Raw genomic sequence first — 16,348 nt, forward strand, 5'->3', positions numbered from 1 at the left:
GTTCTGGTATATGATGAAAAACACTTCCAAATGAATTTGGTAATCTAACTTTTTTCTGACTTAAGATCGGTAAATAACAACGCTTAAGATTTCTTTACATGGCAAACAGTTATTTTTGACTACATAAATGTCTGAAAATGAATTCGGCTGAATGTATTTTCTCTCTATTTCGGTCCATTCCGCGATTGAGAAAAAAAATCGTTGGATAGAAAGCAGGTGCTTCTTCGCCAAGCAAACGTAAAACAAAAGTGTTGTAAAGCATCTGTCACAGGGACAAAATCATTTTTATCTATTTCCAACGACTTGTGGTTGATTATTACGTAGATCCGCTCCTAAAAGTCATCTACTAAATAAATTACATCAAGTTTGTGGCTTTAGTTGGGTTTGGTAAATTTTCTATATCAAAGAATAAGAATAAGAGTTATGCAGGTCTTGGACGCTGCCTGCTGAGGCGGATAACATCGAATCCGCTTTCATCAGCATAGAACTCCAGAATATAGTGCTGATTAGTTAAAGTTAAATCGAGATGAGTGTTTCGGAAGTTCACATTAACGACTGCAATTCAAAATCTTCTGGAAAAAAAATTAGCGACTCTAAGATTACTAAAGTTCCTCTGAAATAACATTTCATGAATAAATTATGAAGATTTTGTCGTTTGGTGATAAATTAGCGTTTTTAAGTCAACAAGTCTTTCACTTTCACGTTCTCAATGATTAAAAAAAAAGAACTTGTCGAAATAATCCTTAGAATTAGGAAATCTTGGTGAGGAGCATTAGCCTTCTTCTTTGAAGGTAATCGTAGATTCTAAATATATCTTTTATATGGACTGCTATATTGTTTTTAATTTGTTTGAAAAAGACTCAATTAGTCGTCTGAAGGACGATGCACCGTTCAAATTGATGAAACCGTAAGTGCGAATGAACGACCCCCTTGAGGATAAACATCTTAACGGATGAATAAATAAAGCCCTAGACTGCAAAACAGTCCGTATCTTTGCGTATTGAAGTAAGCGCGAGCAGTCAAAGAAAAGGTTTGGAAAGAGGCTGAAAACGGAGAGTGAGACATAATTCTTCATATCTTACTCAGCCTTATTCAATAATTCAGTGTTTAGTTAGAACTCCAGAATTTATTATTCCTTTATAGGGCTCATTGGTTAAAATTAAATCGAGATGAGTGTGCTAGAAGTTCAAATTGCCAACTGCTATTCAAAATCTTCTGAAAAAATAACTAGTGAATCTGAGATCATTTAAAGTTCCCCTGAAATAACATTTCATGAAGAAATTATGAAGACTTTGTCGTTTGGAGGTAAATTAGCCTTTTTAAGTCATTAGGGCTATTTATACGAGGAAAAATAAGACGCGTCTTACATAACACGCGTCTTAAATAAGACGCGAACTGGACCATTTATACGAGCATGTCTTATCTAATAAGACGCGTCTTAGCTAAGCCGCGTCTTATTTTAGACGAAATGTGCCGTTTATACGGAAAGTTCGCGTCTTATTTAAGACGCGTCTTATGTAAGACGCGTCTTATTTTTCCTTGTATAAATGGCCCTAATATGTATTTCACTTTCATGATTTCGATGATTACAAAAAAAAAATGACCTCGAAATAATCCGTAGAATTAGGAAATCTTGGTGAGGAGCATTAGCCTTCTTCTTGAAGTTAATCGTAAACTGTAAATATATATTTTACATACGATGTTCTTTTTAATTTGTTTGAAAAAAAAAAATTTATTTAGCTGTCTAAAGGACGGTGCACCCTTCAAATTGATGAAACCGCAAGTGCGAATGAACGACCCCTGTGAAGATAAACCTTTTAACGGACGAGTAAATAAAGTCCAGAATTTGGCAGACAAAACAAGATAATTATGCAAATGACCTTGTGAAGACTCAGGTCTGTGCAAGTTTTCATATGCGAGCTGATGCTCGGAGAAAGGTTTTACCCAAACTTTTTTTAATTACAGAACTTTCTGAGAACACGTCTAGTTGGTGCCTCCCTAAGAAGAACCAATACTCCCAGGGGGTAGGGAGGTACTCAACAAAGATCTATTTCACGGAAAAATGAAAGACATTAAAGGAATCTGTTATCTCTTTTGGACCTTTTTAAAATCCCTACCCTTTCATATACCTGAAGCCTAAAACAGGTACCACTTTCGGGCGGAGCTTCGCCGTATAGATTATAGGGATCGGAGTACCCCCCGGGAGTCAGGTGCATCTCTGTAAGGCACCAATGTGGAACATCTGTCATTGAGCTTGCTGTGAAAGTGAGAATTCATCACTCGAGGAACTCCTCACAGATGTTAATGCTTATTCTAAATTCTTTTTAACTTTCAGAACCCGCAGTTCAAGCGCTGTATGATGTCTCTGGTACTTTTCACAATTTGTCTTATATCCCAGATGCATGGAAGTGAGGCTGTTGGTGGGCAATGTAAAACTTCAGAGAGATCAGTTCCTGGTAAAGCTCTCAAGGGTCACACTTTCAAAGAGTTTGCAGCGAGGGCAATTGTTGATTGCCAGAACACCTGTGAAAGAAACCCCAGGTGTGCGAGTTACAATTTTTACATTCCGGGCAAAGTGTGCGAGCTTAACAGCCATACCAAGGAGGAGAAACCTGATCATTTTGTGACGGATGAACTGAGATTCTACATGAAACGTGAAGGTATGAAATATATACAACTTTGTATACCAAACACACTCTCAATTGATTTCCTCGAATCTCCTTATTAGTTTGTCTAGCTGGTAGGACAAAACTTTAGTGCAACACCGGGCGGACTTTCTCGAGGTTTTGAAGGATACGTATTTCTGGTATGTTATTTCCAAAAGGAAACGAGTTAGATTAGTCTTGAGTCAAATACATGCTGTCAGTAGCATATCAAAAGAAAGTCGTCCTTATATTGATAGTCTGAAGAGGGCGTGCTTGATTAAGAAATAACTCACATTTTCCTTATGCTGTCTGTTTTATATTATTAGATGAAGATGAGTGCTTGAAGACGCCTCCAGTTTGTGACGTCAACGCAAACTGCAAGAACACGCTTGGCTCCTACCTTTGTTCTTGTAAAGAGGGTTTTATGGGTGACGGTAATACATGTCAAGGTAAAACGATAAGGAAAACATGGAGTGAACGAAAACGTTAGTGACAAGTATGACCTTTTTAGTGCTACTATTTGAGATGGTTTGCTGAGTTTGCAGGAACAGTGGTATCACCTTTTTGTTCTCTGTTGTTTTGTCTTCAACAAATTGACCATAATTGAGACAAGTGGGACTTCGTTTTTCGCGGGCTGCACACTTTATAAAATAGGCGGTCATTTGTCTAAAGTAAATAAATCGTTAACAATAGTAATTCTAGTAAAAAAATCAATATCATAATCTCTGTTTCATCGTTATTTCAGACATTGACGAATGTGCAGCTGGGACTCATAACTGCAGTAGCCACGCCGAGTGTAATAACACCAAAGGAAGCTTTAACTGTACATGTAAGACGGGCTTCACTGGAGATGGTCAAAACTGCTCAGGTGATTATTGATTTACATCTTACCGTTGATGTTTATTTCTTCTATGCCTCCTTCCTTAGTGTTAAACCTGTCTTCAATCGCCTTTAATAGCTAATAATAATAATGATGATGACGATGACGACGATGAGGATGATAATGATGATGATGATGATGATGATGATGATGATGACGGTAACAGTTGATAAATGAACAGGAAACACTAAGTTACTTGAATAAAAGCGTTAGTGACAAGTATGACTTTTTATTGCCATTATTTGAAATGGTTTGCTGAGTTTGCAGGAACAGTAGTATCACCTTTTTTTCTGTCGTTTTGTCTTCAACAAATTGGCCACAATTGGGGCTAGGGGGACTTCGTTTGTCGCGGGCAACACACTTCATAAAACAGGCGGACAATCGTCAAAAGAAAGAAAACAGTAACAATGGTAATTCCAGTAAAAATCAACATCATAATCTCTTTCCCAACGTTATTTCAGAAATTGACGAATGTGCAGAAGGGATTCATAACTGCAGTGGTAAGGCGGAGTGTAATAACACTAAAGGCAGCTACAACTGTACATGTAAGGCAGGCTTCACCGGAGATGGCCAAAACTGCTCAGGTACTAGCTTTTTATTCACATTAGACTATTACTCTTGTTGCCAGTCATAATATTGTCTATGTCGTCGACTCCAACTGCCCTTGATGCTACAAATACTTTAGCAAAAATGCCATATGTTTTTCAAAGAGATTGTAACACATTTAGTCCATTTCAACGAATTGTGTGAAATCGTATAGGAATTAATAATTGTTTGAAAAAATTGTGATGGATAAAGCATGGAAGAGCTCGAAGGAGGGAGGGGGGTTATGGTAAGTGTTTGGTACGCTCTCCTATTGTAATGCATGGGTTATCAGGCGGTCAGTTAACTAAATTGAGGAACCAACATTTCCTTATATCAGGACCGTCTCCGGGCGACAAGTAAGCTCCAAAAATATCTACACTCTTTCACATTCGTTTTTCAGCGCTTCAAGATGAGAGAAAAAAAGAGAAGCTGATCATTGAAAATACTGTGAAAGTTTACCAGATAAACTTGTAGATCAGAAAAGAACTGAGAATGAATATTTATTCACATTATTACACGCTATTCCCTTGATGTAGCATATTCATAAACAAAAATGGATGTTTGTCAAAGATTGTAACACGTTTAGTCCATTTCAATCGATGGTGTGAAATCAGCTTAGGAATAATTTATTGAAAAATTTCTGATAAAGCATGGAGCAGCTTGGAGAGGAGGGTATCAGTTGACTTTATTGAGGACCTTCTCCGGGCGACGAAATAAACCCCAAAATATCGAAACTCTTCCGCAGTCGTTTTTTTGTTTTTCAGCGCTTTAAGATGAGAAAAAAAAGAAGCTCGCTGATCATTGAAAATACTCTACAACTCCACTAAATAAACTCGTTGTTAAAAGAAATAGATCCTCCCAGCGACCTTCGTCACGGCAGTGCGACACAGTGTGTTTCTTAAGTGATAGTTCTTGAGGTTGTAAGTGCAGGAATATACGCTTCTCATTATCATTTTTAGATATTGATGAGTGCATCCAAGGATCACATGACTGCCTTCAAAGCCTCGCGTCTTGCTCAAATACTAATGGCTCCTACAATTGCACTTGTCACGATGGATATATGGGCGACGGGAAGACATTTTGCAATCTTAAAGGTAGGATCACTGGTACTTAATTAAAGTGGAAGGGTGATGCGGTGTTACGCCGCAAAATGAACAAAACAGACAGCGTCGGATAAAAACAGAAAGCGTCTTCACTCGATGAAAGTGTGAAAAGAATGATCAGTAATCGATACTCGCCTCGATTTCATACGGGCTCAACTCCCTAGAGGGATTGTCAAAAATGTACCATCCTAACCCATCTAATACGTCCTGGATTATGTAACGCCAACTTTCTTTTAAGCGTCACCCATAAGTACAGAAAGATATAATAAACAACAATTTGTTGAACTGTTTCAGGATTTAGTTACTATTATCGAAAAACGTTTTGTAAGTTTATTTGTCATTATAAGAAAACTTTATAAACAAACTGTTTTTGTAACTACCAGACAATTTACACTTTATCTACAAGCCTCATGTCCAAGCTTCTCAGTTATTTCAAGGCTGTAACATTTTGCTTGTTACATTTCGCGTTAAAAATATTGTTTCATTTTGTGTCAAAAAGTTGTTACATTTCGTGTTAAAAAGTTGTTACATTTTGCGTCAAAAGTTGTTACATTTCGGGTTAATGTTACATTTTGCGTCAAAAGTTGTTACATTTCGCGTTAATGTTACATTTTGCGTCAATTGTTACATTTTGCGGCTTAACATGCGGGACTATAGTCAACTGACAGTGCGTCCTGTATAAATGTTGCTAACAAACTGCCGTGTCCTCAAAAAACAAGAAACTCACAGTTTGCTTCAACAAATCTTTCTGCAGCCGTTTACAAGAGATACAAAACGTTGGCTCTGCTTGAAGGGATAGTTACTCGACTAGCCGAGTCACAATTTAACTTTCGATGAAAGGGTAACCCTGCTAGCCAGGTCAACTTTTCTCCATATAAACACTTTGGCTCGCCCAGCCAGGCGAGACAATCAAACCATGCGCGAGTGTTGCTGTCAGCTCTTGGCTCGGGCAAAAGAATCAACTTTTTTCTCATATAAACGTTTCCTAAAGTTGTCGTGGCTGGCAGAGTACGGGTGACCTTCTTTCCCGGCTCGCAGTCTATAATGGACCCATTAGCCAGGCTTTTGTTCTCAAGCGCGCTTTACATTCTATGTGAATACGCGATCAGCACGTTAACACTTCAGTCTTGCGCGTAAACTAGGTAAAGACAAGTGGTATAATAGAACCTTAGTAAAATACCTGTTGTTTATTCTAAACTCTAGTGAAAAGGAAAAAAAAAAGAGAGAAAAAGATACATTGAAGCCGTGGTTTAAGATTACTCATTCATGTATCATATGACCTTAATTAATGCAAGATCATACATCCTGATCGAGTCCCGATCAACCAAAAGGAACGAACCCTGAATAAAGAAAAAAGGCGATGACAGCCTCAGGAACACGTGAGGCTCAAAACAACATACGCTTGCCACTTCATCAGCTAAAGTTAAGAGGCGAAAGAAAAATGGGGAACACTTAATAAATAGAAAGGGATTGGCGAAAATTTATGTAAGAAAGAATTTTTTTACGTTGTTAAATTAATAAAAGTTAAAATACTTATTGAATTTTGAAATGTTAGTCTGAACTTTTGTACTCATACTACCCGCGTGGAATTAAAAACAAATTTTAAATCTGCCTATTAATAAATACATCAGGGCAGCACTAAGCGGATTTGTCCTTCCTTTTAGAATTTACTGCAACATTCACTTGTGACAATGAAATGGAAATTTTTGCTGACGGTCAAAGCCTCGGAACGGACAGTGATTGGGAAAATTCCACCACCTACCTTGTACCAGGAAACATTCGATTTCTGTCAGTAGCCGGGGAAAACACTGAAGACTCTTTTCGCGGAATACTTGGCTCCACTAGCAACGGACGGGTAACTGATGGAACCTGGAAATGCAGCAGCAATTTTTCTAGTGGATGGAATTCCCCGGATTTTGATGACCAGGACTGGCCTTTCGCAAGAGAGATTGCAGACCATGGTGACAAAACCTGGGGAAAAATACCTGGCATAGCAGAGACGGCTAAGTGGATATGGGCCAATAATAATGAAGACACTGTCTATTGTAGGCTGAAACTACAGTAAATTAAAAACGGATTGTAATGTTGAATTTAACTAAGACGAGAAAATGTGTAACTTTAGTCAGTTTTAAGAGCACGAAGAAGATAGAAGTATGTATAATACAAACTTATAAATTTCATGGTTGCCCCAGTTACCTCTTTTTAAAGATCCAGCTAGTTTTTTGAGTGTAAATGTACTTTTAAAGCACTTAAGTACTTACTTACTTAAGGACACTATTTTTACGTCTCCTACTGGAGACGGGACCGCTATTTTACATGGTCATCCGAGCCACCAGAAATTGTAGCCGTTTGCATGCAGGCCAAAGGTAGTAGCTTTATTTCATTTCTCAGTACTGTTGTTGAAGACCCTGAGTATCAATCGAACCCACGACTTTCCGCTCTGCGGTCAAGTGCTCTACCGATAGAGCTAATCCTGCTGCGGTCGAATTCAGCACTTTTTTTTTTTTCGTCTTATCAAGTAACCAATTCGTTATGCAATGCATTTTAGCGAAAGTCTCTGCTAGATGAAACGTTCCTTTTCTTATCCATAATATTCTCCAATAATTAATATGTAAGCATAAAAAATGAGCTTCTTTTTAGAGAGACTTAAAACTACGTTTGTAAGAAGATGACTAATTTTATGTTAGGGAAATGAATGAGCTAATACAAACTTTCCGAAAAAATTCTTATCGATGAAACTGGGGTAAATCTAATAAAACTTTCACAAGTTGATTAACAAATGTATAGCTATTTATAGTTTTCACACAACGTGACAAAATTTCTTAATTTGTCGTTTACAGTTTATTATATTGGCACAAAAAATAATAATTACATGTAGGGGTCCTTTAATAAAACTTTGCAAGCACAATTTACAGGTGTAGCCATTGTTCTAATTGATGTTTCACTGAATTTAACTAAACTTTTTTTTTTCTTTTCGTTCTTTTCGCAAACATCGGCGAGCTCGCGAGAAAGAAAAATAAATGCCCCCTTGCGCTGACGGTCAATAAATTCTCCCGCGGTTTTTTTAATCACGCGCGCTTGACGGACTTTGAAGAGAAAATAGAGGCCCTGTGAACAAGCTATACTCAGCCTTATTCAATAACTGTTTAGTAGAACTGCGGAATACATTATTCCTTTATAGGGCTCATTAGTTTAAATCTCGATATGAGTGTGCTGGAAGTTCATTTTGCAGACTGCAATTTAAAATCTTTTGGAAAAAAAGTAGTGACTCTGAGATCATTCAAAGTTCCTCTGAGATAACATTTCATGAATAAATTATGAAGACTTCGATGTCGTTTGGTGATAAATTAGCCTTTTTAAGTCAATATGTATTTCACTTTCATGTTCTCGATGATTACAAAAAAAAAAGCTTCTCGAAATAATCCGAAGAATTAGGAAATCTTGGTGCGGAGCATTAGGCTTCTTTTTGAAGTTAATTGTAAATTGTAAATATATATTTTATATACGGACGGTGCACCATTCAAATTGTTGAAACCGCAAGCGCGAATGAACGACCCCCATGAAGATAAAGCTCTTGGCGGATGAATAGATAAAGTCCAGAATTTGGCAGACGAAAGAAGATAATTATGCAAATGACCTCGTAAAGACTAAGCTCTCTGCAAGTTTTCATTATGCGAGCTGATACTCGGAGAAAGGTTTTAGCCAAACTTATTAGAACTTTGTGTGGATACGTCAAGTTGGTGCCTGTCTAAGAAGAACCAATACTCCCGGGGGGTGGGAAGGTACTCAACAAAGATCTATACGTGGCAGGAGCCTTGTACGGGGAGGCTACGACCCGAGGTCACTCCCCGGCTTACCCCTTTATATACCACTTTTGCCAGAAATGGCACCCCTTTCACATACCTAGTTTAGAACTTTGCGTAAATTTTGATTGATGTTAATAGTCTAATTAGTTTCTTGGCCTCACTCCAGACCTCTTCTGTGACCGTTCGCGCACGCCGTCTTTACCAAGTACCGGAATATGACGTTAACACGCAAAGGTGATAATGGATAAATTTGGCTGGCTTCATTTCCTTGGCGAATAGTACAAAGGCGGTGTACACAAAAGGGTCAAAATGTAGTCACCACAAAACTTAATTCCCGTATCCCGCTACCTTTCCCTTACGATTCCCGCATCCCAACCCAATAAAAATAGCAAATCCCGTTCCCGCTCATTACCAAAATTCCCGCTTCTCACTCCTTTTTTTTAGCTCGCATCCCAAGTACTACCACAAGAAATAGTCAAATACCGCATCCCGCTAAACCTATTGTGGACCCTCTTTTAAGTACTTACGAGAGGTTGACTTGTAACAAGTTCAGACATTGCCGTGCCTAGCCTCCGTACGGCGTCTTCCCAGGCCTTCTCGGTCAACGCATTTCGGTGGCGTATCCGAGACAAAACTAGCTCGGACCACGTGACCCGAAACGCATTGGCTGCGCAGATTAATGAGGCCTAGGGACAAGGCAACGGGTCCTTCGCGATTGTAAATATAACTGGACCCTGGAATTCTGTTACTTTTGTTATAACTGGGTGTCGTGCCCCGGCCGCGAGTTGGGCGTTCGCGCGTCTACTTTTGCTTTTTCACGAAGATTCTTTTTAAAATTAACCGTCTGCATTTCTATGGGTAAAATAATATTAGAAGCGGAATACTTAAAAGAATGATCTATCAAATGTTAAAATTTTTCAAAAGAATAACTTATTTCATCCCAAGATGATCCTAAGACCTCTTTTTTGCTTAAAGATACAAAAATACAGGTTTATTAATATTTAACTCTTTGAAACAAAAGAAATTAATTTTTAACTTTTTAGTTAACCGTAACTGAAATAAATTGACCGATAGCCGTAAAAGAGCCAAAATTTTAGCCGATAACCGTAAAAGCCACCACCTCAATGAGACCCCCTAAATACAATGACTTAAAAATATGAATAAAATACAAAACCAAAACGATTTCTTGACTATTTCACAGCCATGTGAAATAAAGACATTAAATGAATCTGTTATCCCTTTTATGCCTTTTTAAAATCCCTACCCTTTCATAGAGTGGTTTTCGTTTGAGTGTCGTAAAACCAAAACCAAAGTAATTACTCTGGCCAATCACATAGGACACAGACAATACATTGAACCAATCAAAACTCGAAGTAATTACATGTGGCTGACGCAAAGCGCGGGAAAATGCATGCGAGCGCGTCACAATTGGCTTTGGTTTTACTTCTGATTGGATGAAAAGGTGGCGCGAATCTTTTAAGCCAACCGCATCCTGTAGAAAGTGCAAAACCAATTACTTTTCGACACTCAAATGAAAACCGCTCTATACCTGAAGGCTAAAAAAGGTAATCCTTTCGGGCGGAGCCTCCCCGTATTGCTGGTTTTCAGTGTCACGCCATCCAAAATAGATCAAAATAAAAATCAAAACCATTCGACAGATAAAGTCCAGAATCTGGGAAATGAAAGGAGGTAAATATACAAAGACCCTCGCCAAGATTTGGGTCGAAGGAATAATTCGTATACGAGATATCCGAGGAAATGTTTTACCAAAATTTATAGAGCTTTGTATGGAGACGCCATGCTGGAGCTCATCCGGATGAGCTCCAACATGGCGGACGGAAACCAAAAGAAACATCTGTTACCGAGTTTTGCTAAAAAAGCGTGAATTTACTCCCAGAGGAACTCATAAACATTAAAGTAATACTTTTCTAACACTTGAACTGATTAGATAGCAAAATTCTTCGAAAAAAGTCACTTTTTTAACCTAAATGACAGCTGTCTCGGCCGTCATGAAAATGCTGCGTCACGCAAAAGCTTAGAAATTCAAGCGTACTTTATTACAAAACCAAGACCCCTTTTTGAAGCGAAAATTTGTTTCAGCTGCTCTAATACACCATGAAAGTAAAATCTCAGTAGGATCAATAGTTTTGTAGTTTGAATTTTAGTGACGTCATGTGAAAACCAGCAAAGAGGGATCGGAGTACCCCCCGGGAGTCAGGTGCCTCTCTGTAGGGCATCATTGTGGAACATCTGTCATTGAGCTTGCTGCAAAAGTGAGAATACATCACTCGAGGAACTCCTCACAGATCTTAATACTTATTCTAAATTGTTTTTTAGTTTCAGAACCAGCAGTTCAAGCGCTGTATGATGTCCCTGGCACTTTTCACAATTTGTCTTATATCCCAGATGCATGGAAGTGAGGCTGTTGGTGGGCCATGCAAAACTTCAGAGAGATCAGCACCTGGTAAAGCTCTCAAGGGTCACACCTTCAAAGAGTTTGCAGCGAGGGCAATTGTTGATTGCCAGAACACCTGTGAAAGAGACCCCAGGTGTGCGAGTTACAATTTTTACATTCCGGGCAAAGTGTGCGAGCTTAAAAGCCATACCAAAGAAGAGAAACCTGATCATTTTGTAACGGATGAACTGAGATCCTACATGAAACGTGAAGATATGAACTGTGTAAAACTTTGTACACCAAACACACTCTCAATTGATTCCCTCGATTCTCCTGATTAGTTTAATTTGTCCAGCTGGCAGGGCTAAACTTCAGTGCAACAACGGGCCGAGTTACGTAGATACGTAGTTCCAAAACGAAACGAGTTAGATCAATCATGAGTGATATACACGCTGTCAGTGGAATATCGAAAGAAAGTCGTCCTTGTATTCTGCAGATGGCGTTCTTGATTAAGAAATAGCGCACATTTTCTTTACGCTGTCTGTTTTATACGCCCCAAGGTTGAGTACTGCTCAAGTGTTTGGGACCCCCGCCCAGGCGTTGAGAATAACGGTTCATATAGGATCGAAAGGAGACAGCGCCGCGCGGCTCGATGGTGCCTGTGACGATACAAAAACACACCTAGCGTCACTAACCTGCTTGAAGACCTGGGATAGCAACGTCGAATTGATAGTCGGCTCATGGCCCTCTTTAAGATCACCCGGGGGCTCCTCTCTGTTAACTCTCGCGGGCTACTGCGCCCTGACATGTGTATGACACGTCGCTCGCACTCGGAAAGTTTCATCCCGCTTCAAACTAGCCTGTCCTCTGAGTATCTATCCTTTTTTTTTTCAAAAACAATTATTTAATCGGGGAAAGCTAAGGAGGCGAATATTTCGAAATACTCGGCTCCACTAGCAATGGATTAAATTGTTCGGAAAGACAGAATGTTAAACGGCCTAAATGGCGGAGGGGTTTGCTTTTACCTACGTAGTAATCGTTCATTACCGAGTATGTGAGGATCTTAATATATAATGACAGGCTGGAATGTTTAACTGTTGAAATTTCTAATCCATACTCTCGGCCATTCCTTGTTAGTACGTGGTATAGACCTCCCAATTCCCCACCTGACGTGCTTATCGATTTTGGAGTTCTACATCTCGTAGGCGATATGAACATAAACCAACTAACCAGATCCTGCTGACTGCAATTCTCGATCTATCGCTTAAAACAACTAATCACGTAGCCAACGAGAGTAACAGCTAAATCTCAGTCTCTTATTGACTTATGTTTAACTAATATCCCTGATATTTAATTCGCAACTGACGCATTTTTTCAAACCCTGGCGGTGTTAAAATTATCACCACACGAAGTCTTAAGTCTAAAACAGCGGAGTTTCTTAAAGACGTTTGTCAAAGACCATGGAACGACATTAGGCAATTCTCAGATCCTAACGACCTGTGGGAATTCTGGAAAAAATCAGTTATAATAATAATAATAATAATAATAATAATAATAATAATAATAATAATGTTTATTTCTTATATTGCGCAGTCTAGCATGCGATAAAGATATGATCGAGTGCGCATTACAACACTAAAATCTTAAAGTAATAAATGGCTAGTCCAAATAATGATAATAATAATAATAATTTACAATTTTCGGAAAACAATAAAAGTAAAATATGAGTTAATAAAAGAACTAATAAAAAGCTAATTTAAAAAGATGTGTCTTTAGTAAAACTTTAAAAATGTTCAATGATTGACATTGTCTAATTTCTAGAGGGAGTCGATTCCATACTTTGGGCGCAGCATTTTCAAACGCCCTATCCCCGAGTGTCTTTTTTGTTCTATAGGTATTGTCCATTAGGAGTATGCCCCGGTATGATCTCAACTGATACCGCGAGCTCTCTTTGATTTTTATCAAGTCTAAAAGATATTGTGGTGCGACGCCGTAGATACATTTGTGAACTAGCATTGCTATCTTGAATTCTATTCTGTGGGTAACCGGAAGCCAGTGCAGGTTGATCAGGGATGGTGTGATAGGATCATACCTAGATATAGTACATACCAGCCGAGCTGCCGCGTTCTGCAGGCGTTGCAGCTTACCAAGATGAACAGCGGGCGTACCATATAATAGACCGTTACAATAGTCTAATCGTGACATTATAATAGCCTGTACAATGGACTTCCTATTATCATATGATAAATACTTTCTAATACGCCGGATGTTATGTAGATGGTAATAAATATTCTGACATATGCTGTTAATATGTGTGGTCATATTCATGTTTGCATCAAACCAAGCACCCAGGTTTCTAACAGAGTAAACCGCAGAAACCTTTACCTCACCTACTTGCAAGTCACTTATCATAACCTTATTTAACTGTGCGCGTGTACCTATAATAAGAAACTCGGTCTTAGCATCGTTCAGCCGAAGTTTATCTTGGACCATCCAGGTTCTTATGTCCCTGATGCAAGCTTGTAGAGCGTCAACAGCATCTGTCTCAGTAGCAGAACCATCCGGCTTAAATGAGGTATAGAGCTGCGTATCATCAGCGTATGCGTGAACGTTAGGGAGATGGGATTCAACAACATCGAAGAGCTTACTTGCGTACAACGTGAAGAGCAAGGGACCAAGACATGATCCTTGAGGTACCCGTTGAGGCAGATCAAAGTCACTCGAATAGCTCCCGTTAATCAGGATTCGCTGTTTCCTGTTTGATAAATACGAGTGAAACCATTTAAGAGCGGTACCTGTAATTCCATACGTCACGCACAGGCGATTCAACAACACTTGGTGGTCAATCGTGTCAAATGCTGCACTCAGGTCTAGCAATACCAAAAGAGTAACTCGTTGATTGTCCATTGCAGCTAGTATGTCATTCTGTATCTTCAATAGGGCAGTCTCTGTGCTATGACCAAGTCGATAGGCTGACTGGAGGATGGGATACAAACCCGACTGAGTAACGTGATCGGTTGTATTGGCCTGTATAGATAATCACGCCCTTAAAAAGCAAAAAGAACTTGGAAAAAGAAATCTCCTTGTATTATCGATATATTAATACGGAAAATGCGTAAAAGAGCTGAGACTTGAAAAAGAAAGCGGGCGTATTAGGCGTATTTTAAAGCTTCCAAAAATTAAAGTGAACAATTCCGTCAAATATGCATAACGAAAATATTTTAATGACAATCTCACTGCTAATAAAAAGGATCCCCGTAAAACATGGTAACTAATCAATGAACTGAACTTTCGTCAACCCAAGAAAAAAGTTATTGCTGATATCGAAACAGGAGATAAAGCTCTGCTTCTGAAATGGCTGAGGCCTCTGACTGTCATTTCACAAATAGTGGACATGCACGACTTGGTAAGAGGCATACCTCGTGCTGATACTCAACCGGGACACTATTTTACAGTCCCAACTGACAAGACCTTCTCTTTAAACAGTTGTAGTGCTAATGAGGTTCAAAAATTACTCGAAAAGTTAGAAGTTAAAAAGGCGACTGGCTTGGACAATCTAAATCTAGCACCCAAGTTTCTCAAAATAGCGGCCGATATTCTCGCTCCATCCCTGACATTTCAGAGAAAGCTTACTGGGTCTCTCCTTTTCCTGATATTTATTAATGACTCGCCTAATTGCTTGACCACGGTCATACCGCGGATGTACGCTGATGAAACCAGCCATTATCTCTGGCAACAGTAGCTTACCTGAACTTGAATGGAGAACTAGCTACACTTCACAAATGGCTAATTGTAAATAAGTTAAGCCTAAACATTGTTAAAACCGAGCTAATGTTAATAGGCTCACATTAGAGACTTGCAAATAACGTTGGTCATTCACTCAACATTCATTTAGAAGATCAAGTAAGTTCCTAGGAATTCACATTGATCATTGACGTAGTCCAAACATGTCAATGAGATGGCTAGAACTATTTCCTCTGGTATAGGCGCACTTAATTAAAAGGGTCAGGTCGTATATGTGTTAGATACAGCTATTCTACCTTATAGAGCTCTTATCCAAACGCATTTCGTCTATTGCTGCTCTGTGTGGGAAGGTCTGAACAACGAATTGGCCGATAAATTACAAAAACTACAAAATCGTGCCATTGAGGTAATCACGAAGTCCGATTACCGCTCTTGCTACTGCCCTCCGCAAACATTAAGGATGGGATAACCTCTATACCAGAAGGAAAAAACAGAAAGCTAAACTAATGTTTAAAATTTTAAATAAATGAACCCAGGAGTACTTACAAGATCTATTCAAGCCATGCAGCATTCACCACGGGATAAGATCTTAGAGACAGGGCAAATAAATTAGCTCTACCCAAGCCCTGTACTGAATTCCTTAAACGACGTCTCTGCTACAGTGGGGCCCATTTGTGGAATAGCTTTCCCCATAATACCAGAGAGACCAGATCTTTTACTACGTTTAAAAATGTAATCAGTTGCCTTATGGCAATTGATACTCGTACTCCCACACGGCAAGCATGTAAATCAGTTTTATTATTTTAATTGCATGACCTATTGTAACGGATGTTTTTACCGTGTCTTAATTAAGATGATGATGATGATGATTCGTAAACAATGAAACCTGGAAATGTAGCAGCGTTCTGTATCCCAGATGGAATTCCCCGGATTTTGATGACAAGGACTGGTAAAAAGGACTGGCCTTTGGCAAAAGTGATTGCAAACCATGGTGACCGTCCTTGGAATACAATAAACGGTACCGCATTACAGCTTAGTGGATATGGGCCGATAATGTAGATTGCGCTGGCGGTCAATAAGTCCCCCGCGGTTATTATTTTTTATCACGCGCTTGACGGACTTTGAAGAGAAGATAGAGGGTCTGTGAACAGGCTAGAGAAGGTTATCTAAGAAGGCGCTTCTTTCAATTC

This window comes from Porites lutea, chromosome 8 (assembly GCF_958299795.1).
Source record: "Porites lutea chromosome 8, jaPorLute2.1, whole genome shotgun sequence".
Taxonomy (NCBI): domain Eukaryota; kingdom Metazoa; phylum Cnidaria; class Anthozoa; order Scleractinia; family Poritidae; genus Porites; species Porites lutea.